The following is a 24,365-nucleotide window of genomic DNA, read 5'->3' as shown; positions in this document are numbered from 1 at the left end:
AATAGTGGGTTTAAGGGGGGGGGGGGGGGTATCCTGCAACTGCAGCCACTCATACTATGGACAAAGGTAGGACAGCCAGTCCGTATATCAGAGCACCAGGATTACATCTGTTTCAAATGCCCTGGATAGAATCTGTTGGAAAAAAGCCACCTTACTGCACCGAAGCAAATTTAATTCGAGAAACTCTTCCTCAAATCTGTTGCAGCTCGTACCAACTATTCCAACCTACACAAATATGGTTGCATCAAATTGCCTCTCATATGGGAAAATCCTCATCAGCAGACAGTCAGCCCAACAGTCAATGACACCCAACCAAAGCCAATAGGTGGCATAATTATAGGACTTTAGGTCATTCCATATTTCTCCTGTTCCATCTTTGTTATTGAAGTGTGCCTGCGTGCACGTGTTTAATACCAGTGTATTAATCCCTGAAGATGCTGATTTAACTTCGGTGAAATACAGGAAGTAATAATTAAATATTTTTAATTATTATCTAGTCTACGTTTTAATTTCCTTAAACAACACGATGCTGGAGAATCAACATATAACCCTAAACACCAGGATGAGGCTTAACTTACTACAACAAGTTTGGTAAATTAAAATAGAAACTAGCAAGGGAACTCAACCAGTTAGCCTTCCTTAAACAGTGTAGGGATAACAAAGTCATTCCCAATTGTGTAAAATTAAAATACCTGCTTCATTCAAACAAGGTACTCTGCATTTACAAGCACACTAGCTTTGCCATACTGCAGGAGCAAATTGGTGCAATGCACTCTGTGCTTGCTGAACCAACAAAGCTACAAGAGGAGATCTCTGCTATGCTGAATGCTAACCTTTCAACGATCCTCTTAGTTGTCTTGAATGCATCGGCAGCCAAGGAATTCACAAAAGTAAAAAGCCAGCACATCAAAAGTTTGGAAACCTAACAAAAAATTTACTAGTGCCTCCAAGACTGCCCAAAAACAACATGGTTTATCTATCCACCACTATCCTCAAAGCAGATACCACCAGCAAACTCAGTTGCAGCTAAAACTTTGCCATCGTACCCCGACACGTACTGACCAAAGATTTTATGATCCGGATCAAGCATGGAATCTACAGCCTTCTTGCAGTGAGGCCAACAATATTAGATTTGACATAGCCGACGTATTATCACAGGCAAAACTCCTGCAAGCAACCTGCCCATCATAGAATATAAAGCCCTTCTACATCTCGGAAATCCCCCCCCCTCCAGATTTATGGACTTCCAAAAATCCATAAAGAATGTACCTTTGCATCGAATTGTAGGTGGTATAGACTCGCCTGTCTGCAGACTAGCTGAACATTTAGCCAAAGTGCTTTCTTATACTACTAGCGATACCGTGTCACAAATCAAAAACTCATTTTGTTTTAAGTTCAGTATACAAGACCTCTTGTGTACTAGACTTGTACACTCCACACTGACTTAATGGTCAGTTTTGATGTCTCCTTCTTATTCACAAATGCCCCCTTAAGGACACCTTGGCTCTTATCCAAGCAGAATGTCCTCCTGATATCTCAGCCCTCTTTCAGTTCACTATGAACTTAGGTTATTTTGTTTGGCAAGGAAAATCCTACAAACAAATAATGGGTCCAGTCATGACCTCCCCTCTTTCTCCCCTCTTGGTTAGATTTTTCATGAACACATTTGAAAATAATGCTCTAAATTCTTCCCTCCTTTAACCCGCTTATTTGGTTACACTATGTAGTTAATTTGTTCATAATTTGGCTGCATGGCCAGGATATCTTGCACACTTTCCTATCCCATTTGAACAACCAACATCCAAGGATCCAATTCACAACATAAATAGAAAGTAACAACAATCTGTCCTTCCTAGATAGCTTAGTAACAAGACAACCAAATGGATCGCTGACCTTCACAATCCCCCTATATTCATGGCATCTCAGAAAAGGTGGCCAAGATCTTAAAAAAGTACAATCTTATGAATAATGCTGCCACAAAGACCAGCTACAACCTCTGAATTTAGCTGGAATGTACCAGGTACCCTGCAGCTGCAACCATTCATACTATGGACAAGTAGGACAACCAACATCTATATACCAGGTAAAGACAATGCTATTTATTATTATTATTATTCGTGACACCTCTAAGGAGTCCGAAGACTCATCGCAGGAGGATACCCATTGTACAACTCTTCGTCTCTACCACTACACCGAACCTCTACCACCAATCATCAACATCAGCACCGTCTACTGGCCACTACCACAGCTAGCGGTAGTGGTATTAATTAGAACATAATCAATCATGTTCTTGTGGATATGTCATGCAACATCCAAGTGTACTTGTAAATATCCTTATGCTTGAAACAGGTATTCTCAATCCATTTAGCATAAATGGAAGTGTTCCTAACCATTGTCACTTCAGTTACCAATGTCAAATGGTCCATTTACTCTTGCTCAGTAATTGGAATCAATATCAACCTTGGCATTAAAATCCCCTAAAATAACTATTATATCACATTTCTTAACACTGTTGTGTAACTAGTTAAAGGTGCACTCTCTTTCTCTCCATCTTTTGAACCCTCAGTAGGAGCATAGAAATTAACCACATTCAGAACTTTAATCCCAGTTTTAAATTTAGCAGTTAGGAATCACTATGGATCTAAGAGACTATTTTAGAATCAGCATCAGCCATAAAATACTTCCCTGACCTCAAATAGGTATGGCTGCAGTTAAAATTGTTGAGGAATTTATTGAGGTTTCCACCTGATATTAAGGGGATAAACAGGTTCATTGCCAGATTAGATCACACCCTGAGGTAAACAATTAAATATCACCCCTGATGGATTATAAGACAAAAATATAAAAAAATCTCCAATTGCTATTTTGTTTTTATTGCAAGAGAAACATTAATGCAAACGATTACATAAAAATATTAATTAAATGTTTGTTCTACAGGGATATCACACAATAAAACTGTTTATAACTTTTCTAAATTTAAATTATACGCTATGTGCATCTCTATCGATATAGTTGCTAGACCAACCAATCTTTCTTGGGTCATTGCTGTTCACAAATAACTTTTAAGTTTAGTTTAAGCTTGGAAAAACTTTTTTCTGCACTTGCTATGCTAACAGGAATTGTTAGCGTAGCGACACCACCTGCCGTAATATGGCTGAACGAGTGCCCTTGTTAAGCTGCGCCATGAGACAGGCTGCCTCTATGCTACACCCTGTCGATGGTACTGAGGATAAAGCAATCAAATTTGCATTTGTCATTTTACCTGTTTTTTCAGAAAAATCCTATGGTCTGTGAACTATCATTGCCTTGTCTGAAAAAAGTGTAATGAAATTTTACTACTGTTTAGAATTTGAACTTGAATTTCCAAACCAAAATTCTCAGCTGCCTTGTTTTTGATTTATAGAAAAAGGTCCAGCAACTAATTAAATTATTATGCTTGAAATTAAAATGACTAAGATAATCTAATTCTAGCAAGTAGTTGTTTAGGAATTTAGAGAATGATTTGCTTTCAAGGGAAATTGCCCAAAACAAATTGCAAAAGGTAGAGAATGTGTATATTCCTGTTCTATGTAATGACGTTGTTATGTTAGAAATGCATTTTAATACAATATTTTTTTAATTTATAAGTTTTATATTTATTCCTGATGATGTGTACTACGGAGCATAGGAAATTGGTTGGATAAACAGTTTTTTTATTGTGTTATTCTTTATGGTGCATACTGGCTACGTTATAATGGATAATTCACCCCACGTATTTTTTTTAATAGCAGATGGAGAGATAAAAAAAAACGTACACTTGCTTCAGGATAACAGTAAGGTTTGCATTCCTAAGTTCGAAGGAAAAAAAATGCTTTTTTTCTTCGAACAAAAAAAAGCAATAAATAATAAAATAATGACACATCTTGCCAATTTATGCACAAGAAATTACCAAAGAAAGGTTAGCTAATGGTAGCAATTGTAGTACAACCTGTAGAGTTATTGAGAATTAATCTCCTTGCTGCCACAAGACATGCTAATATATCGTCATCATAGTTTATTGAAGTATGAACTGGGAAACACACACAAATATGAGTATAATAACACAACAACTCATGAAAATAAAGTCTAGTAAAAGAAGGTTGACCAAATTGTTCTCTCTTATTGCCCCCCCCCCCCAATATTTCCATTTATTGGATTGTACTGAAAAGTTGGTAGTATCCTAATTACCACACTTGGCTTTTCTGAACTGTTTCTAGTAAAGGCCTTTTGGGGTTTTTCTTCAAGAATGGCAATATTGGGGATATTTTCTTGCCATGTAAATCATAATAATGATCAAAGGCACATTGCATCAAAGCTGTTCATGATGTTATTTTTTTTTACATATAACTCCCACAACATAAAAAGTTGTAAACCTACAGTACATTAGTACCATGGGTGGGTAGGTGAATGGATTAAGGGAGCTTTGTTTATTTTTAAATATTTTTTGTTTATTGTTTACATAATCCAGAAACATTGCTGTAGAGACCAAACATGGAACTTTTTAAACTACTTCAGTTCTTCAGTAACTTAGGAAGTGGTCTTACACCAGGCTCTGAAATTCATCTCCTTCCTGCTGATGGTGTTCACAAACATCTGTGCCAACAGGGATTGTACCAACAGCTTGTGGATTGGGGAGCATGTACATCATCCACTAAGTCAGGCTTGCTATTCCACATTGAGTAGTATTCCATGTCTGGGGACCTTATGTAAATATGACTTGACTAGTTAAATTTGTAAAAAAATTTTTTGGTATGAGTTTGGATTTCCAGATATTAGTTAGACTATTATGAAATTTAAGAGCATTCTTTCTTTTTGCTATGTCAGAGTGTCAATATACGAAACAAACCACTAAAAATCTACTTCAAGAGTGGATATTTAGTGTAAATTTCCTTCTATCTTTATATTTTAGGATTTGTTTTATTGCTGTTCACTGATCATTTAATTAACTGTATGTTTATGCAGATTATATAGGTGGTTTAGGTATTTTCAATGTTGGAGTTAATTAACACATTACCTGAAACACATCATCTTCAAGAGTTTTCGGTACCCTTTTTTCCGTTAGTTTGAAAATGTTGTCAAGGGTAATAATAAAGAGATATAATGCCACCTAGTCAGAGGAATGCCAGCAGAAATATGAAACTCAGTGATTTCTCATTAACCATTACTCTTACATAGTAGATCTGATCATGACATACCTTGCAAATAATCAGAGATTATTTGCAAGTGGTGGTAAAAGTAATGAAAAAATGTGTCAAAAAGAGAATTCGAGAATGGATGGATAGGAATATGATACCCTAGGGGCAACATGGTTTTTTGAAGGGTCAATCATGCATTAATACTTTACTAACTTTTTATAATGGAGCAACAGCTGAGTTGGATAAGGGAATGGCTACACAATGATTCTGCAAAGGCATTTGACCAAATACCACATGGAACTCTGTTACGCAAATTATAACAAATAGCGATGGATATAATACTGTTTATGTAGATAAGAGAGTTACTGCTGCTGGACATATCAAAAAGTGGTATACAGAGGAGCAGAATCCAGGTGAAAGCTAGTGATCAGTGCCGCAAGGACCACTACCATTTAATTTGTACATAAGTGATATAGGAAATAACCTGAAAGGAAATATTCAGTTCATTGCTGATTATGCAAAATTAGGTAGAGTAATCGAGTACAGTGGTATCATACTAATCCGAACTAATAAAAGCCCGTTCGGATTAACGAATTTTCCCCCAAGAGACAACAATAACTAGCGTTTAAGACAAAATTAATCAGATTCTAATGGTACATCAATTTAATTCTGTAAATAAATGAAGTAACTGATAGAAAAATAAGCTACTGTACCGTAATGTAAAACAAAAAATAATACAGTACACAAGTTTATTTTAGTAAAAAATTTAATTTGTATATACCTGTATTATTGAGGATTCTGATTTAATAAAACTGCATAGTTCAGAACGTAAAAAATATCACTTTTTTTTGTACACAACACAAAAAAAGTTTATTTCTTTGTAAAAAAAATCACTGATTTTCTTTTGCTTCTTGGAAGCTAAACTTTTTTCGAATGCTTCTTCTCGGAGCTGCATTAGCAATAAAATTTTGTGGAATGGCGTATCATTCTGCTTAGAACACTCTATACACATATTAAAACTCAGCTGCCTCTTCATGTTTTACTTTTTTTTCTTGGAGTTCTTCATCGTCATCAACGTCTTCTAATTCATTCTGTAGCGTTATATTTATAATTTCAGCATCTGATTCGATTTCGAATTCACTTTCGGTTCTACCTGTAATCCATTCCGTAACAACTGTTTGTGAAATTTCAACATATGGATTTATATTTTTAATCAAATTATGCACGTTTTGAATTTCCTCTTTTTGTGTATATTTGTGATTCAAAACGTGCATAATTTGATTAAAAATATAAATCCATATGTTGAAATTTCCTCTTTTTGTGTATATTTGTGATTCATGCCGACAATTCAGTACGTACTGTGAAGCACAATACATCAAAATAGGCCTCCAGTATAATCGTGCAATCGACAGTATGAAAAAAATATTGTACTACTAATAATAAAATAAATAATATTTTATTTATAATAAATATTTAAATAATAATTATTAAATAAAAATAATAGTACACAAAATAATAATACGTAATAAATAAAACTTTTTTCTTCGAACCGCAGTTCGGATTACTGGAGGTTCGGATTAACAAGATACCGCTGTCTTTAGGCCTAGGTGCTGGTTTATATTCATGTTGCACTTTAATGGAATAATTTACAGCACAAAGAGAAATAAATAACAGTTTTAATTGATTTCAATATTTTGTCTCAGTCACAGAGACATCATCAGGAAAACAATGTTAAAATTGTAATATCACACTAATAAGTGGTTTTTTTTTTTTTTTAAATAACGAAACCTGTGGTGAGATCATAATTAAAAGAAACGCGTATTAACCATAGTGAAAATTATTTACTTGTAAATATTTTATCCTAAGTATCTTAGGACATCATCAGTACAGTAGTTTAAACAATAATAGGAATAACATACAGTTAGGGCGCATGATTACAATAGAATCTCATTAAACGTGCGTAACGTGTTACAGAAGTAAAAAAAAAAAAAACTAATAATTATTTTACACAATTTTGTATGACAATTTCCCATACTTTAGGAATAGTAACGTCGTTGCGGTTTAAATTTGGTCTGTGTAGTAGGGCTTCAGAACTTTCTTTATATAAACGTTCATGTTTATATAAAGATCTATGTAAAAGTTTACTTTTCCCAATGGATCCTGTGGCTTAGATTTTCAATTCCGTGTTGAGAGAGGCCAGATTTCTGCGGTTTAAAAAGACGAATGTGGTCTTGATGTTCCGAGATGCTTATCGGAACAGACCTACCTGTCTGTCCAAAGTAAGACAATTTGCATGAGCATGGAATCTCATAAACGCCAGGCAACCTCAAAGGTGAGAGTTTGTCCCTAGAAGGTAACAAGTTGTAAATTTGGTTGATAGGTTTGTAAGTAGTGGCAAAATTGTATTTCTTCATAATTTTAGAAAGACGTTCGGAGATGCCTTTGACGTAAGGTATGGGAATCCTATGGACTTCTTCCTGTCTGGTTTGATGAGTGGAGAAGTGACTGATGATTTTTTGAGTTGTTTTATGATTATCCATTTAGGATGGCTTTATTTTTGATTACTTAAAATTATCCTTCATCATCGCATCAACTTTACGTTAGAAAAAAATCTCCACAGGGTATCTCCTTTTTGGATTTTTACATTCAAAGAAAAGAGGACGGTTCCATCGCTACGTCTGTCTTTCGCAAGCCTACATTCTCAGGTCGCTACATTCACAATTCTTCCGCTCATCATCTATCTCAGAAATCTGGCATTATTAAATCACTAGTTTCCAGCGCACACAAATTCTGCTCCTCAAGAATCTCTAAACCAAGAATTTGAAGTAATCAAAAATACAACCATCCTAAATGAATATAATCATAAAAACAACTCAAAAAATCATCAGTCACTTTCCCACACATCAAACCAGACAAGAAGTCCATAGGATTTCCATACCTTACATCAAAGGCATCTCCGAACGTCTTTCTAAAATTATTAAGAAATACAATTTTGCCACTACTTACAAACCTATCAACCAAATTTACAACTTGTTACCTTCTAGGGACAAACTCTCACCTTTGAGGTTGCCTGGCGTTTATGAGATTCCATGCTCATGCAAATTGTCTTACTTTGGACAGATAGGTAGGTCTGTTCCGATATGCATCTCGGAACATCAAGACCACATTCGTCTTTTTAAACCGCAGAAATCTGGCCTCTCTCAACACGGAATTGAAAATCCAAACCATAGGATCCATTGGGAAAAGTAAACTTTTACATAGATCTTTATGTAAACATGAACGTTTATATAAAGAAAGTTCTGAAGCCCTACTACACAGACCAAATTTAAACCGCAACGACGTTCTTACTATTCCTAAAGTATGGGAAATTGTGTAAAATAATTATTAGGTTTTTTTTTTTTTTTTAAACTTCTGTAACACGTTACGCACGTTTAATGAGATTCTATTGTAATTATGCGCCCTAACTGTATGTTATTCCTATTATTGTTTAAATTACTGTACTGATGATGTCCTAAGATACTTAAGGATGAAATATTTACAAGTAAATAATTTTCACTGCGGTTAATACGTGTGTGTTTCTTTTAATTATAACAAGAAGTAGTAGAAATGAGATAGAATAAATAGTACTGTGAGGAGTTGGCTAGCCTTAGATGTTAGGCAGGAAGCCTAAGAATTAAAGTTTTCAGTGTTGGAAAGTTTATGGGCTGTTTTTTTTTTTAAGTCTGCTAGATTCTAAAAAGAATCTTTCAAGTTTATATTTGCTGTGAAGCATAGTGGGTTTTCTTCCATCTGATTCTGTGTAAGGTATCCAAGGCATGGTCTGCTAGACTTGATTGGCCATAGTCGTGGTGGTATATGTATTTTTTGTGTTCTTCTAGGTGGATGTTAGCAAATCTCCCAGTCTGACCATAATATGATAATTTGCAAGAAGAAAGAATCTTGTAAACACCTGGAATAGTGAGGCAGGAAGCAGATCCTTAGGAGAGCAAGAAGGGAAGTTAGCTTCAAATGGGATTTGAAAGCAGTGCAGAGATTATATTTCTTCAAAGTTCTGGCTTGGCTATTTTTTTCAGAAGTGCTCCAGATACAGGGAATAGTAATGGCGTTGCTATAGTCTTCATGTTCAGAGGGAATGTGAGAAGGTGGAAGAGAACGTTGGACAGTTTGCCAAATAAAGACAAGTTCCACTGTAAAGGAAGCTTGTGTGGAACAGGTGGTGGAGGCTCCCCCTTAACAAGGGTTTTGATGACTACATATTGTTGAGAAGGAGGATGGTGGGAAAGTTTATGTATGTATCTACCTGCGTGGGTGAGTTTTCTATAAACTGAAAAAGAAAGGGTACCATTGGGTAGACGTGTAATTAGAGTATCTAAAAAAAAAAAAAAGGCAAGCTGTTGTTTTTTTTTTTCCAATAGTGAACTGGATTCTGGAGTGTTGAGGTGGAGGAGAAAAGAGTCTGTGTCAAATAGAAGTGTTGAAACTGGTAGTACCAAGAGCATTTTTTTCCCCAAAATGCTCCATATAGAAATTGGCCAGAAGGGGCAAGAGGGGACAGCCCATGGAGATACCTTCTATCTGGTTAAATAAGGTTCCCTAGTAACCATTATGAATAGCAAAATTAAAAAGATCAATGTTAGTGGGAGTGAGCATTTTGAAGTAAATTTAGTGTCAGAAAGGAGTAATATTTGTAATAAGGAGGCAACATCAAAGCTCATCATGATATTATTGCTTAAAACTAAATTCTGGATTAAAGATTTGAAATGAGTGAAATTTTTTATATAAGAAGTGTGGTCAGTAAGTGGATTTAAAGATTTGGAGTAAATTTAAAGGACGGAGAGTCGGAAACGTTAGTCAGTGGCGTCAGCTTTTGAATTATACAGAAATCTAAATATAATTAAGAAAGGATTTCCATGTACACAAAACATGCAAAACGTCTAATTAGGTCTGCAATTTCAACTGATCAAAGACAAAAATTGCATAGAAAAACCTTTGTTTGCACTTGGATAAAGATGAAACCAAGAATATAATTTCTTGGCATCTCTAACTGGATTGAGAACATTTTTACATATGTTTAATAAGAACGGTGTTTATTTTATTTATTTTTTTTTTTGGATTAAAAAAAAACAGACTGAATTAGCATTATAATATTACGTTATAGGAAACAAAAGAAAAACATCAAATTAACAGTTTAACAAGATCATTATCTCGTTAAAGGGATATTCAGAAGCCATCTGGACAGTATTAGCAGGTCCAAATTACACACAGAAAAGTTCATTGTTGTTTCATACAGTAAAATGAAAAGAAATGCATAATACTGTTAAATTCTTCATAAATAATAAGCACTGGACTATATGGACTTGAAGTGAAATATACAGAAAAACATTGGAACCAGTGGTTAAATTCAGCCGGGGCCCAGCCCAGGAACTTTTTTATTCACCAGGCACAGACCCTGAACATTTTTCTGTTTAGTGATTTTTCTCTCTTTACGGTAATTATGCCTACATTAGTGTGTTATTATTTTTTGAGTTTACAGTTTTGAATGTGTATATAAAGTCAATAGCAACAGTCGCCTAATTACGAACGATTACGATTAATACATTTTATAATATAAATATTTATAAATATTTTTAATAAATTTAAAATAAATTATATATTATAAATAAAATTATAAATAAAATATATTTAAAATAAATTAATTAAATAATTTATTTATAAATATAAATTATAAATATAATATTTATAATATTAACATGATTACGATTACCATTTAATTTTGTATTAGTATCTGCATTTGGATTTAATGTTTCTGGTGGTGTGGAAGAGAAGGCCTGATGGCTTTAACTCCACAAGAATAAATAAAAAAAATTTAAAGAAATGTTTTCGACAATCTAGTAATAGCCTCACATTTTTGATCCTTACTTTAAGGGCCCCGGAACTTATTCGTTTAGAACTTAACCACTGGTTGGAACTGTTTGCTTTCGCATTATAAAAATTATATAATTGTCTTTTTCTTTTCTTTTTTTTTTCTTTTTTTTTTTTTTCTTTTCATAACATAAAAGTATGGTCGTCTATAGGAATGCTATTTACTTTCATAGCATTAGATTGCCTGTAGAAAGATTATTATAGAATACTATTGGCGAGGCAACAGGAAACCGCCTTGTTCAATAATAACAAATTCCATAGTAAAGTAGCATTGCTCCTTTAAAGTAGCGAGAGGAAACTGCATTTACTAGTATACTCAGTGGCGTAGCTGGGGGGAAGCGAAGGGGGAGGTCTGCCCCGGGCTACACTTTGAACTTTTGCAGTTAATTCTAAAATACAGTCTCGAGAACTCAGTTCCAAATATTGTATTGTAATACTACTGCGAATTTTCCTCACAAGGTAAGTGTTGCTAGTTGTAAGAGGAGTTTTTCTAAATAAAATTGATTAAGAATTACCTATATTACTATGAGATAGACTTCGCCAATGTCATCGACGATTTTGCTAACAGAAAACAAGAAAAATAACATTTTATTATAGAATAAAATGTTTATTCTATTAGGAAAAAAATAACATAGGGTAATTTATTTCCCTATGTGTCGTTTTGACTTTTTGTAGTATTTTTGATGTGTATTAAGAGGGCGGCAAAATCAGGGATCGCCCCAGGTGGCAAAAGCTCTAGCTACACCACTGAGTATACTTGTATAAAATAGTTTCATTGTTTAATTAAATGTTTTGTTATCTGTATAATACTTTGTGCAGATTTTAAACTCCTCTCCCTCCACTACACATATTTATCCATCTGCATGTTACACAGGATTGCCGAGCATATAATGCCACTGCCAAACACAAATGCCAAGTCCTGAGTATTTATGAGAACAAAAAAATTGACCTTTCTTTTTACAAACGAAAATAAATATTCTACTAGAAAATAAAATTCTTTGGTGCATATAATCCAAATCCACTTATAAACAGATCAGTTGGAGTGGAATATAATATTTTATTCTAGTCACACATGAAATCGCTAGAACGCCAGAAGATTGACCATTATAGAGGAACTTTTTTTTGCAAGTGCAAACAGTGTTTTTCCTATTAGTGTATCGTGTTTGTAACTCCATAACAATGTGCCCTCTAAGCTGTATGCATGTACACATGCACAAGATTTTTACTTTCAAATTTTCTAATTTATGGTCAGTTATTGGATTCATTACAGTGCTTTCCATTAAAAAAAATAATAAAAAAATCAGCTAATGCCTTTTTGTTCCCGTATAGAGCGTAGGCGAGGCCGTTTTAGCCCTATCTAACTTTTGGAGACCTTGGGCAGTTCAGTCTCCACTGGTAGCCAATCCGAGATAGTTGGCCCAAGGCTATCACTAATTAAGCAGCCCACAGTGAAGATAAATAAGATATGCAAGAGATCGACTAACTCGGGAACCTGTCGAAAAAAGGCTTAGTAAAAGTTCCTCTAGTCAGCTACTAGACTTGAATTCAAAGTCTATCTTCGGGTGGTTTAGCGTGGTAGAGTGCAAATGACACTTCTATTGAGCTACATAGGCTTTCCATAAATTAAAGAACAAAGCGAAAAATTATGGTAACTCTTGGGGGAAAGAGTTAAAAATAAACATTTAAAAGTCAGGAACATTACATAAAAATTGACACTGAGTCTGGTCTGTAAGTAGTGTATGTTAATGAGCCACTTCATAAATGCGAACATTTTGGAATGGCTTTCCATTTGATGTCTATAGTGAGAACCGGACATTTTGTGGAAGAAAATTTAATCAATGAATTCAGGTTGCAAGCCACCATAAGACTAGAGGCTGGCCAAAAACAGAAGTACTGTATACCCACAGGTGTAGACCCTTCGACACTCCTGCGCATGTCAGAAGAAGGAGAATCCATTTTGATAATAGGGTAATCAATCCATCTTGTGGGATGAATTTATTGCTCGTAAAATTAACTTTTCTTTTATGAACATTGTAGTTTTTAAAGTGGTAACTATTTTGCTTGTATAACAGTGGAAAATGGTCAGTAATTGGATGCATTACAGTGCATATCAATTTGCGTATAAAGCACATGATTTTATTTCTTTCCCCCTTCAGCGTGAATTGACTGTTCTTTACAATCTGCAGGCCGGGTTCTATGAACTGTGGGCATACAGTAGCCACATTGTTGCATGTGAGTCATTCTGTGGTTCACATGGGATCAATTTCAACAGATACAATGAAGGAAAGCCACAGCTACAACCACAGTGGGTGACTGATATCTGATTATCTGCTTGCTGAAAAAAGAGTGCTTCCTTAAATCAGCTATAATCTGAACTCGTGTTGGCTACAAGGACATTAGTATGTATCTGCGTTCACTGAGCACCAAGTTCATGAAGGTAGTCTGTGTGCTATGTGACCAGTAGTTTGTGTGTCACTCCCACATGCCACACACATTTGAAATGGGAGAGGCTGCATCAACTGGTCTGCAGAACAATGGGGTCGGTATTGTTTACAGACAAGTCCTGATTTGCTCTATAAACTAAAGCTAGGCATGCTCTGATCTGGAGATAACCTGTAACACGTTATCATCCTAAAGATCTATGAAAGGGACACTTATAGTGGAGGTAATGTGACGGTTTGGGGAGGCATCTCGTTGGATAGATGCACTGAACTGTATGGAACCATGAACGTTGCAACTGATAGAGATGAGGTCCTGGACCTTAATGTGTGGTGCGATAGGGAAAACATTTATCCTACAAAGATAGCAATACTCGTCATCAAGCAAAGCTCATAGACCAATATCTTCAAGAAGTAACTGTCGAATGCATGTCTGAGATGTTCTGTGTAGATGCGTTTCTTCCCCCAATCCTTCTCTCCCCAAAACCTTGAGGGACCTGTGAGAGTTGTATAGTAACAATTGTGATTATTACCAACAGCTCCTGGACGCCATTATATAAATATGTCAGGCTCTGTATTGCTGTGAGGGATGACCACCTTCCTTACAATGAAAACCCACGCCTAACAATGAAAAAACGAATTTGTAATTTCAAATTATTTTTATTTTTCAACATTTAGTCGATCTCTGGCACGGGCAAGTGGGTTTTTTCTCCCAGAAACTCGGGTTTTTCGTCCCGTAAACTCAAGAAAATCGACCTTAGAACCCACATTATTTCAGACATTAAATATCAGTGTTAGGGTTAGGGACCACGAAATGGCGGCACTTGTTGAGCCACCTATCTCTGATTGGTACCACTGGAGATTGAACTGGCCACTTAATCTCCAAAAGTTAGATAGGATATAAAGACCTCGCCTACTCCCTATACGGGAACAAAAAGGCGTTAGCTGATTTTTTTTTTTTTTTTTTTTTTTTGAACATTTGAATTCACCTACGATGTAGATGTTTGTAAATGCCTTTAGGTGGCAGATTAATTTCATTGCCCAATGCTTACTGGACGCCTCGAACGGCTTTATAGAGTTCTGTTTCTCTCTTTTTTTTTTTTTTTTTTTTTTTTTTTTTTTTTTTTTTTTTTTTTTAGGGCAGTATATCTGGATTAACTAATTCTTAGCCTAAAATGTTCTATACATTTTCCTTTCGTTAATGGAATTGGCATAAAAATGTCAATAGGTTTCCCAGATATGCAAGAGCAAAATAATCGTTGATATCTCAGTGCACCTTATTTAAACTCTTTTCCAGGTAATATTGCTGTGCTTAATTCATTAAAACAAAGTAAGAGATACATAAAATACTCTTTATTATATACTCTTCTACCATTGGGATAGACTGCCAGGGTGAGTAAAGGATAATGGTTACCAGGCTTCCAAAATGTAAGCTTATTCATTGGATTGTGGAGGTCACACCTAGTGGTATACATAATGTATTATCCTCAATTCCATGAAGGAAAAAAAACGCGATATCTGAGAATGGTGATGGCAGACACCAAGTTGAATTTAAGGTGACGTTCTGAAAGTGGACAAAACACTGGACGCTGAAAAACGAGTAAAAAATGAGGTTAGGAATCCGGGGAAGATAGTGGGCAGAAAGTTGAATTCAAGTAAAATTTTAATAGTGGACAAACGCATTGGATGCTGAAATATTGACTAGTTGCAGTGAGAACTTCCCCCGTTTATATATCAGCAAAACTTGAGTACTCGGCTAAGATTTGGTCGCAGAACGTTTGTATGAGAAATGAGGAATTAAGATCGTAATATCCAGGCGTTGATTATCTTATCAGCATAAATTAAATGTTTGGATGACGTAAAATTTAGTCAAAAGCTGAAATGTATACAGCCGAAGCTATGTTACGAAGATGATTTTATACTTCACAAAGTGGAATGAATGTAGAGCCTGTGTAGCTCAGTGGATGTGGCGTTTGCCAACCACGGCGCTTGGCCGCACGAAGGAAGACTTGGTTTAGAGTCTAGTCGGCGACTAGAGGAAATTTTTCTAAGCCTTTTTTCGACCGGTTCCCGAGTTAGTCGATCTCTGGCACGGGCAAGCAGGTTTTTCCTCCCGGAAACTCGGGTTTTTCGTCCTGTAAACTCAAGAAAATCGACCGTAGAACCCACATTATTTCAGACATTAAATATATTGTGTTAGGGTTAGGGACCACGAGATGGCGGCACATTTGAGCCGTCTCTCTTCACTGAGTACCGCTTAATTAGTGATAGCCTTGGGCCATCTATCTCTGATTGGTACCAGTGGAGATTGAACTGCCCACTCAGTCTCCAAAAGTTAGATAGGGCTAAATGGCCTCGCCTACTTCCCCGTATACGGGAATAAAAAGGCGTTAGCTGAAGTGGAATGAATTTTTCACTATAGCAGCAAGGTAGCAGATATCCAGATGGAAATTGAGTAAGAATGAGCATTCTTACTCAATGAGATGCAAATGAGAAAGATGTGAATATTACATATTTTACGGCGAGAGTGAGAATGAGTTTAAGAAAAAGTATATCAGCATGGATGCTAAAAAAGTATTCAGTTGATGTCTGCTTCGTTGACCAGGCTATATAATTTGAGTCTCAGAACAGGAACGATTCCACGAAATTGGAAAGGATGTATGGTAATCCCATTGCACAAGAATGGTGGAAAGACTGATGGATCCAATTTTCGACCTATCACTGTCTCTGGAATGGTAGGGAGATTTTGGAAAAGTTGCTTGACAGACTGATTTTCCCTTTCAGTCATTTTCGACCGTAGGTGAACTGTAGGCATTTTCCACAAAGTATTCTGGTGAGATTTTTTTTTCATGGTAGTTCACCATTGCTTTCCTTACCCCCCCCCCCCCAGTTTTATCGGGATTCAGGACTGGCATATGACAGGGACGTGTTCATGACTGTAATCCGTATGTGTTCTGGGGGACGAAAAACCCGATTTTCCAGGAGAAAAAACACCCTACTTTCGTATGAGACCGGCTAACTCACCTTTAGTCGAAAGAGACTAGATAAAAGTTCCTCACGTCACTGACGGGAATCGAACCGAGGTCTTTCCGACTAAAGGGCTTCATCTATACTGACAGCTACGGATGCTCCAAAAGTTGGTCACCGCTCGCATACAGAAATGAATTGGCAGAGAATCTATACCTTGTGATGAAAAGAAAAAACAGGTTTGAGCAACTTACTCATATTCTTTAATAGTGTTGCAGTGAGAGAATGGATACACTACAATAGTTTTGGATTTTGCTAACGCTTATAACAATACAACATTGGAAGATTGTTGGATAAATTGGAAACTATGAGATTGGATTATAAAATAATACTGTGGATATAAGGTCGCTGACTGACAGATATCAAAATATGATATATGGTGGATGTGAGTCTGCACGATTTAAGGTAAGCACTGGTGTACCACAAGGATCAGTCCTTGGTCCATTGTTATCCAATCTATATATTAATGACATCTAAAAGGATTTGGCAACAGATTTTCAGCTAGTTGCTCATGTTACAAAAGATGGCCCAGATAATCAGGAATATGGGTGATATGTTGCAGAATGATCTGAATAGGCTGGAATTAGGCATGTGAAACTGGCTGTCAATGTTAGTAAATGTGAAGTAATGCACTTTGGTGTGATTAGATATCCAATATCATATAATGTTGGGGGATTATGCGGAAAGAAACTGATCAGGCTAGGAATCTTGAAGTTTTAGTAGATAGGAAGTTGGAGTTCGAAGGCTATATAGCAAAGATTGGCAATACAACTCAGAGCATAATTGCAATGCTGAAACGAACCTTAACATGTAAAGATAATGAAGTCATTTATTCCTTACAAGGCCTTGATGAGATTTTATTTGGATTATTGTGTGAAGGTCTGGTCTCATGATTTCTCTGGTGATTCTTATAAATTGGAGAGTGTTAAAAATGTCAGGATTTTGGACTGCAAACAGGGGATTTTTTTTCACATTTAACGTATAGTTTTGGCAATGATGTCTTCTGCTAGAATAAGTGGTAGGATCGCAGATTCCCTTTCTGTTTTCGTCTATTTCAGAAGTTTGTAAGTCAACCTGCAGCCTCTGGCTGGAGAGCGGACACGCTAACTACCCGACCAACCAGGCCGGCTGACAGGAGAAAGGGAGATAATATGGTTGACTTACAAACTTCTGAAATAGACGAAAACAGAAATCTTTCTAGAGATACAGAGTGGCATGATTGTTAAGTTGTCTTATTTCAGTAACTTGGTTATGTTTTGTAATAGGGTGAATACTATATTTTACAGGGATGCTTATACAATATTTTTTCTCGATTTTTCAAAGGCGTTTTATAGAATATATGGTAAACTACTGTTGAAACTGCTTGCTGAGGATGGATGGTCAGTTGGGTACCGCCTGGTTGCATGGGTGGTGGATTGAGGTTAATCGGCAAGTTGTGTATAGAAGTGTAATGTCCAAAAAGGGAAAGATGACAGATAGGATGTTCCTAAGGTGCTGTTTTTTGAGTTTATAATTTAGATGGAGAGGAGAGAGAATATTTGTTTCTTTTTTTATAGTAAATGGAGAAGTGCAATTAAAAGAAAATGTGTGGTGCTTGTTACAAGAGAAAATGAATTAGTTTATACTTTGGATAAATGAATGAGAATATCATTTTAACGTTTCTAAATATAACGCACTTTGGTCCAAAAAAAGACGGAGTGAGATGTGCTGTACTGTAGGAATTTTATGGAGAATGAGAGATCTGGAAGGAGTGCTGTAGAGGTATTTGTCGTACATGCACACGGGACAGATTAAAAAATTGGGAAAGTTGCCCATAATGGAAACACAAGTATGAAAAAAAGGAAGCAATAGTTCCACTGTATAAGACAGTATTTAGGTCACATCTGGATCTTTGTGCACTTATCTGCTCACGTAGATATTTACTCGATAAGAAAATGTTAAAGCATATGCTTGTGATAAGGACAGCAAAGACAATGTGCTTTACAGAGCTTGACAGATAGGTGTTATGATTAAGAGTTGGTACATACAAGTTGGTCAGAGGAGCCTGTCACGTAGATATTGGAAATTATTGCATAAGATAATGGGGATGGTTGAAAGAGAGCTCATGCAAAGAAAGTGTGCGAACTTCATGTAACTGAAGAAGCCGAACGACTTTTTGAATGAAGAGTAGTGAATGATTAGAATATGTTACTAGAATGAATGATAATTCCTCCATCAGCAAATGTTTTCAACGCTACATAAGGTGTTATTGTGGTTTGTGAGTGTTTGACCTCATGTGGTGAGTCCGAGAAATAGTACCAATACTAATACTAATATTATTAAGTTACACTTAACAGTTCATTGTTCAGCGCAGTTCTGAAGTAGCTGTTGTAAAAGCTCAATCTCTGGTCTCTAGAACAGGGTTCATGGCTTAGCTGACCCATATCTTCACACCATGCTAGTGTATTATTTCCACCGTTTCAAAAGTATTTTAAAAAAATAAATGGATTTTAACAATGCAGAGTAAGCATTGTCAAAAGGTTTGCTGTGCATTAATTTGCAATGTGCGATCTTAGCTTACATCAAAAATAAAATGAGTTATCTTATGCTTTTTATTTCCAAAGGGAGTAGGCAGAGCTCATTTAGAATGATAATTCATCTTAATTAACTTTTTGAAGACAAGTTAACAGTCATTTACTATCCTCGTTTACTGACATTTAGCCCAGGCTATGGATAAATCAAAGCTTTTCGGGGGAGGGGAATTAAAGTTGGCAATTGACTCTGCCTCCTATCTCTAAACCCTGAAATTCCTATTTGTCTGTAATAGTGTGAGCTCCACATTCAATATATATATATATATATAGAAAGCTTTTTTAGAATTTATTGATTTCTTACAACCAATAGCGAATCCCTTCTGCTATAAAGATCACGTGTATTTTTTTTTTCCGATGCAAACTATTCAAACAAGGTATGGAATGATATGGCGATGAACATTAAGAGGATTATTATACGCTCCCGAGGCGTTTTAAACTTCATGATAACCCAACAGAAGAAAGGAATCAAGTTCTTTCCACTTTTTTTTTTTTTTTGCATGAGAACAACTTTCAAGGTTCGTCCTGTTGTCGTATTACATTTCGTTCGCTGAATATGCAAAGGTCATTTCAAAAAGCACAATAATACTATGTTAAAGATACCAAGCAATTTTATAAGCTGGGTTTTAATCCTTTTTCCGAAGTAAGCAAACAAACAAGTAAGTCAAGTCTGCACCTGAATATAGTTCAAGTCTGAGCAACTCGTGGTAAAGGTGGAGTAAGCTCCGATCACTTTCCTTAGAATTTTCCCCTTAATGTATGATGCTATGCAATAAAGGCAATGGCCACTACCCAGACTAGTTTCAACCTTTATTGAGGTCTCGTCAGTGGGAGCCAGACCCAGAAATGCCAAAGTTGAAGTAATGCAGAGCTTATAAATTTCACTTAAACAAGTTGCCACAAGGTGCTTTTACTTGATTAAATAAAAGTCTCTGGATGAGAGTCAGATGTAGAAAGTTTTTAACTTTGGGTATATACTATGTTAAAGATTCAAAGCAATTGTATAATCTAGGTTTTAATCATTTTTCCCAAGTAAGCAAACAGACAGGTAAGTGAAGTTTGCACCTGACCATCGTTCAAGGCTGAGGCAACTCGTGGTAAAGGTGGAGTAATCCGATTACTTTCCTTAGTAATACTAATGAAAGTAATCGGAGCTTACCACACTTTTACCACGAGTTGCCTCAGACTTGAACTGTGTTCAGACGCAAACTTGACTTACTTGTCTGTTTGCTTACATAGGAAAAAGGACTAAAACCTAGCGTATAAAATTACTGGTATCTTTAACATAATATATATATATATATATATATATACACACACAAGATATCCCTGAATTCATGGCCCAAATGTGAGGGGATGGTAGTACTCACCGAAACCAGCAATATTCGTCATAGAATAATATGCGGCCGCAAACGCAGTGAGGAGTCGGAAATGAAGTGTTTCCAGAGTCACATTTATTGGAAATAATTACAACAAATGATCAAAGTCCGCCCACCAACGTTGATAAACGCGGAATAACGGCGGAATAGTGATTGGTGTACCTGCTCGTAAATATCGGGCTTGTCGCGCACATCGCCGGCTGCGACGGACAGTCAGGCATCTGCTCCCCCTACCCGCACCGGGCTGCGTTTGCAGCCGCATATTCTATGACGATTATTGGTGGTTTCGGTGTGTACTACCATCTCCTCACGTTTGGGCCATGAATTCAGGGGCACCCTATATATATGTGTGTGTGTGTGTGTGTGTAAATAAGTTGTTTTTTTTACCTTGGAATAATATATATTAGTGTTACCAAGTAATTTTATAAACTTGGTTATTTTACTCCTAATCCCAAGTAACAAACAGTTAAGTTTGCTCCTGAACGTAGTTCAAGTCTAAAGGTGGTGCAACACTAGGACAACTCATTGTAAAAGTGAATAAAGCTCTGATCACTATTCTTAGTATTTTCCATAATGTAAAGCACGTCTCACTAAGAGATGTATACTGCAATACATTATGGGTGGGGTCACTACCCAGACCGGTTTCAACCTTTTTTGAGGTCTCCTCAGTGAGTAGCTAGACCCTAAATACCAAGGTTTTAGTAATACAGAGCATTATCAACTTTACCTATACAAGTTGCTACAAGGTGTTTTTATCTTTAATAAGAATCTCTGGAGGAGATATAGATGTGAATAATTTTTTTTTACCTTGTGAATAATGTATATTAGGATTACCAAGTAATTTTATAAACTTGGTTATTTTACTCCTAATCCCAAGTAAGCAAACAGTTAGGTTTGCACCTGAACGTATTTATTTATTTATTTATTTGGTGATGCGTGGCTAAAACCTAGAATTTCCGGATAAAAAATTAGACTTGCACTTTGCAAAGATCCACTGTTTCGATAACCAGTCAAAGAAAGGCTTAGAAAATTTCCTTCAGTGCGAGATTAGAATTAGAATCTATCTTATGACAGTCCTTCTGGTGATCTGTAGGTACGATGCGAACGTAATTTCCATAGGACTACACCGATGCCTAGCTTATACCACTATTAATTTAAAAAAAAAATTAAGTGAGATTATTCGTTAATAGTGTCACGAGACTTTTTTTAGTGTATACTTTGAGGAAGTGGTGACGAGTTTCTCACTGGTGGTGTGAAAGGCACTCCTGGAATGTGGAGTGGTAGCCTTCCACTTCACTCCAGTACCAGTTGGCATGATTGTCAGTCTATCACCTTAATGAAAATACTAAGAAAAGCTAATTATTATTATTATTATTTCGGGCGACTCCAGGGAGTCCTTAGACTCATCGAGGGAGGCCCTAACATCATGTCAAGAACAACTATTCGACATTCACACGGTATCTATCATACCTCGCCTTGAACTCATTCACGGTCGTAGCACCCACAACAGATTCTGGCAGCTTATTCTACTCACTCACCACTCTCCAAATAAAAAACCTAGCTCTAACACCCCTGCTAACCACATTCTTGCCCAGCTTCCATGTATGGCCCCTAGTCCTCCCACCACCAGTCCTATTCTCAAAAATATCTTCTGGATTAATCTTATAGAAACCCTTCAGTAATTTGAATGTCTCAATCATATCACACCTTTTCCGCCTATCAACCAATTTTTGCAACCCACAAATATTCAACCTGTTCTCATAAGGTTCATTCCATAGACCTGCTATCATCTTGGTCACTCGTCTCTGGATCCTCTCCACCTCCTCCCCATAAGAAACCCTGCCCATATCTGGGCACAGTAGTCTAGATAGGGTCTTATCAAGGCTCGATACAGAGGAACGATAACTTGTTTGTCTTTGCTTTTTAAAGTATTCTTCAGAAGCCAAGTGATTTGATGAGCTGATTTAGCCACTTTTGCAATGTGCCCCTAAATTTCAATTCCCTATCCACCACTCCCAAATCCCTAGCCTCATCAATCTCCTGGAGTATGGTTCCACCAATGTGATATACTGCTGCTAATCTTTTCACTCCAAAATGCATAACCTTACACTTTGCCACATTAAATTGACATCCATTTTCCCTAGTCCAGTCCTCCAAACTATCCAAATCATCCTATAAAATTTTGACATCCTGTGCACTCACAATTGCTCTACCCAACTTTGCATCATCAGCAAACAAGTGAACGCTTCCTCTCAGATCCTTTCCTATATCATTGATGAACAAATTGAAAAGTAGTGGTCCAAGAACCGAGCCCTGCAGCACACCACTAGTCACAAGCCGTCTTTTGGACTCAACTCCTGAATAAACCACTCTCTAGTATTTCTCCATCGACCACCCTCCTATCCATCTCACCAACCCTATATCCATCCCCATCTGCTCCAATTTACTGATTAGAGTTCCATGTGGTATCCTATCAAAAGCCTTGGCAAGGGCCAGTAGAATCACTGAAAACCCATTACCCTTATCCAGTTCAGCCGTCACTGTGTTATAAGACGTGAGCAAGTTACTGAGGCATGATCTACCCTTCACAAAACCATGTTGTTCCCCATACAATATGCCATTTTCATCTATCCAATCCTGTATTCTTTTCTTGACTAACTTTTCCAAGACCTTGACAACAATTCCTGATATGCTAATCGGTCGGTAATTTACAACAGCAGTCTTGGAACCTCCTTTATTCAATGGAACTATTTTCCCCTCTTTCCACCCGCTCGGGACTAAACCAGACCCGAGACTCAAAATAAACAAAATGGTCAAGGGTACTAACAATTCTTTAGCCGCTTCACGTACGACACGAGCTGGTATACCATCCAATCCCACAGATGTAATAACATTGAGGTTATGCAATAGACTACTCACCTCCACTTCATTCACCACAATTCCCGTATAATCTATTGGTTCATTCATTTCTGCAATGTCACCACCTGGATGATATACTCTTGCAAAGTGCTCACTAAGTAACTCAACTATATCAGCTGATTCAGTTACCTCCCTACCATCAACATTCTTTAAAATCATTCTGCCATATACATTTTTTCTTTTATTTGCAACATATCGAAAAAACTGTTTAGGATTCTCTTTAGTCTGCATGGCCAATGTTCTTTCGTAATTTTTTTTTCTTTTCTTACCACACTCGTTACCCTTCTTGCCTGTGCTTTATACCGTTCATGTGCCTGCTGGTCACCTCTCTCCTTAAATTCCCTCCATAGTTGTTTCTTTTTTTGCAGCTCAAGCTTAATGGTGTTATTCATCCATTTAAACCCTACTTGATTTATTATTCGGACTCTAGGTATACAGTCAGCCATTGCTTCATGCAAACACTTCTTAACTTCCTCCCATGCACCATCAACTTCTAGCTCTTGCAGTTGTACATGCCATGGCACTGAACTAATAAAACTCCTAAGCTTGTTATATTTACCAACCCGATAGTTCCACATGTACCCTGTCTTAATTGTAAATTCCACACCTTTAGCCACCTCCCAAGTCAAGATCCTATGATCACTCTCACCAATTGGTGGCAATGTGGTCATATTTGTTACAGCCAAATTCTCAGATGCTATTACCAGGTCAAGCACTCTCTGACCCCCTAGTATTTTCCATTACATGCTGTCGCAGATAGTTATCCCTTTATAACCACATAAAATCCAATTCCTTCCTTCCTCCCGTGTGTCCTCTCCTCACTCCAATGAATGCGACCATAGTTGAAATCTTCCATAATAATTACCCTCCTTCTACTCATTTCTTTTATTTGCTTGTGCATACTATCTCCACCTTCTTTTCCATCACCTGGTCTATAGCAGCACCCAATTGTATATT

At 36.5% G+C, this 24,365-nt stretch overlaps 1 protein-coding gene across 9 annotated transcripts in view; it reads left to right on the top strand.

Annotated features, from left to right (window-relative positions):
- LOC150108741 (uncharacterized) overlaps positions 1 to 24,365 on the top strand; it is a 189,706-nt gene that overhangs the window by 123,519 nt on the left and 41,822 nt on the right. The window lies entirely within an intron of this gene.

This window comes from Typopeltis vanoorti, chromosome 3 (genome assembly GCF_054136105.1).
Source record: "Typopeltis vanoorti isolate ZY-2024b chromosome 3, IOZ_Tvanoo_1.0, whole genome shotgun sequence".
Taxonomy (NCBI): domain Eukaryota; kingdom Metazoa; phylum Arthropoda; class Arachnida; order Uropygi; family Thelyphonidae; genus Typopeltis; species Typopeltis vanoorti.
This window is presented reverse-complemented; position numbering and strand designations above follow the sequence as displayed.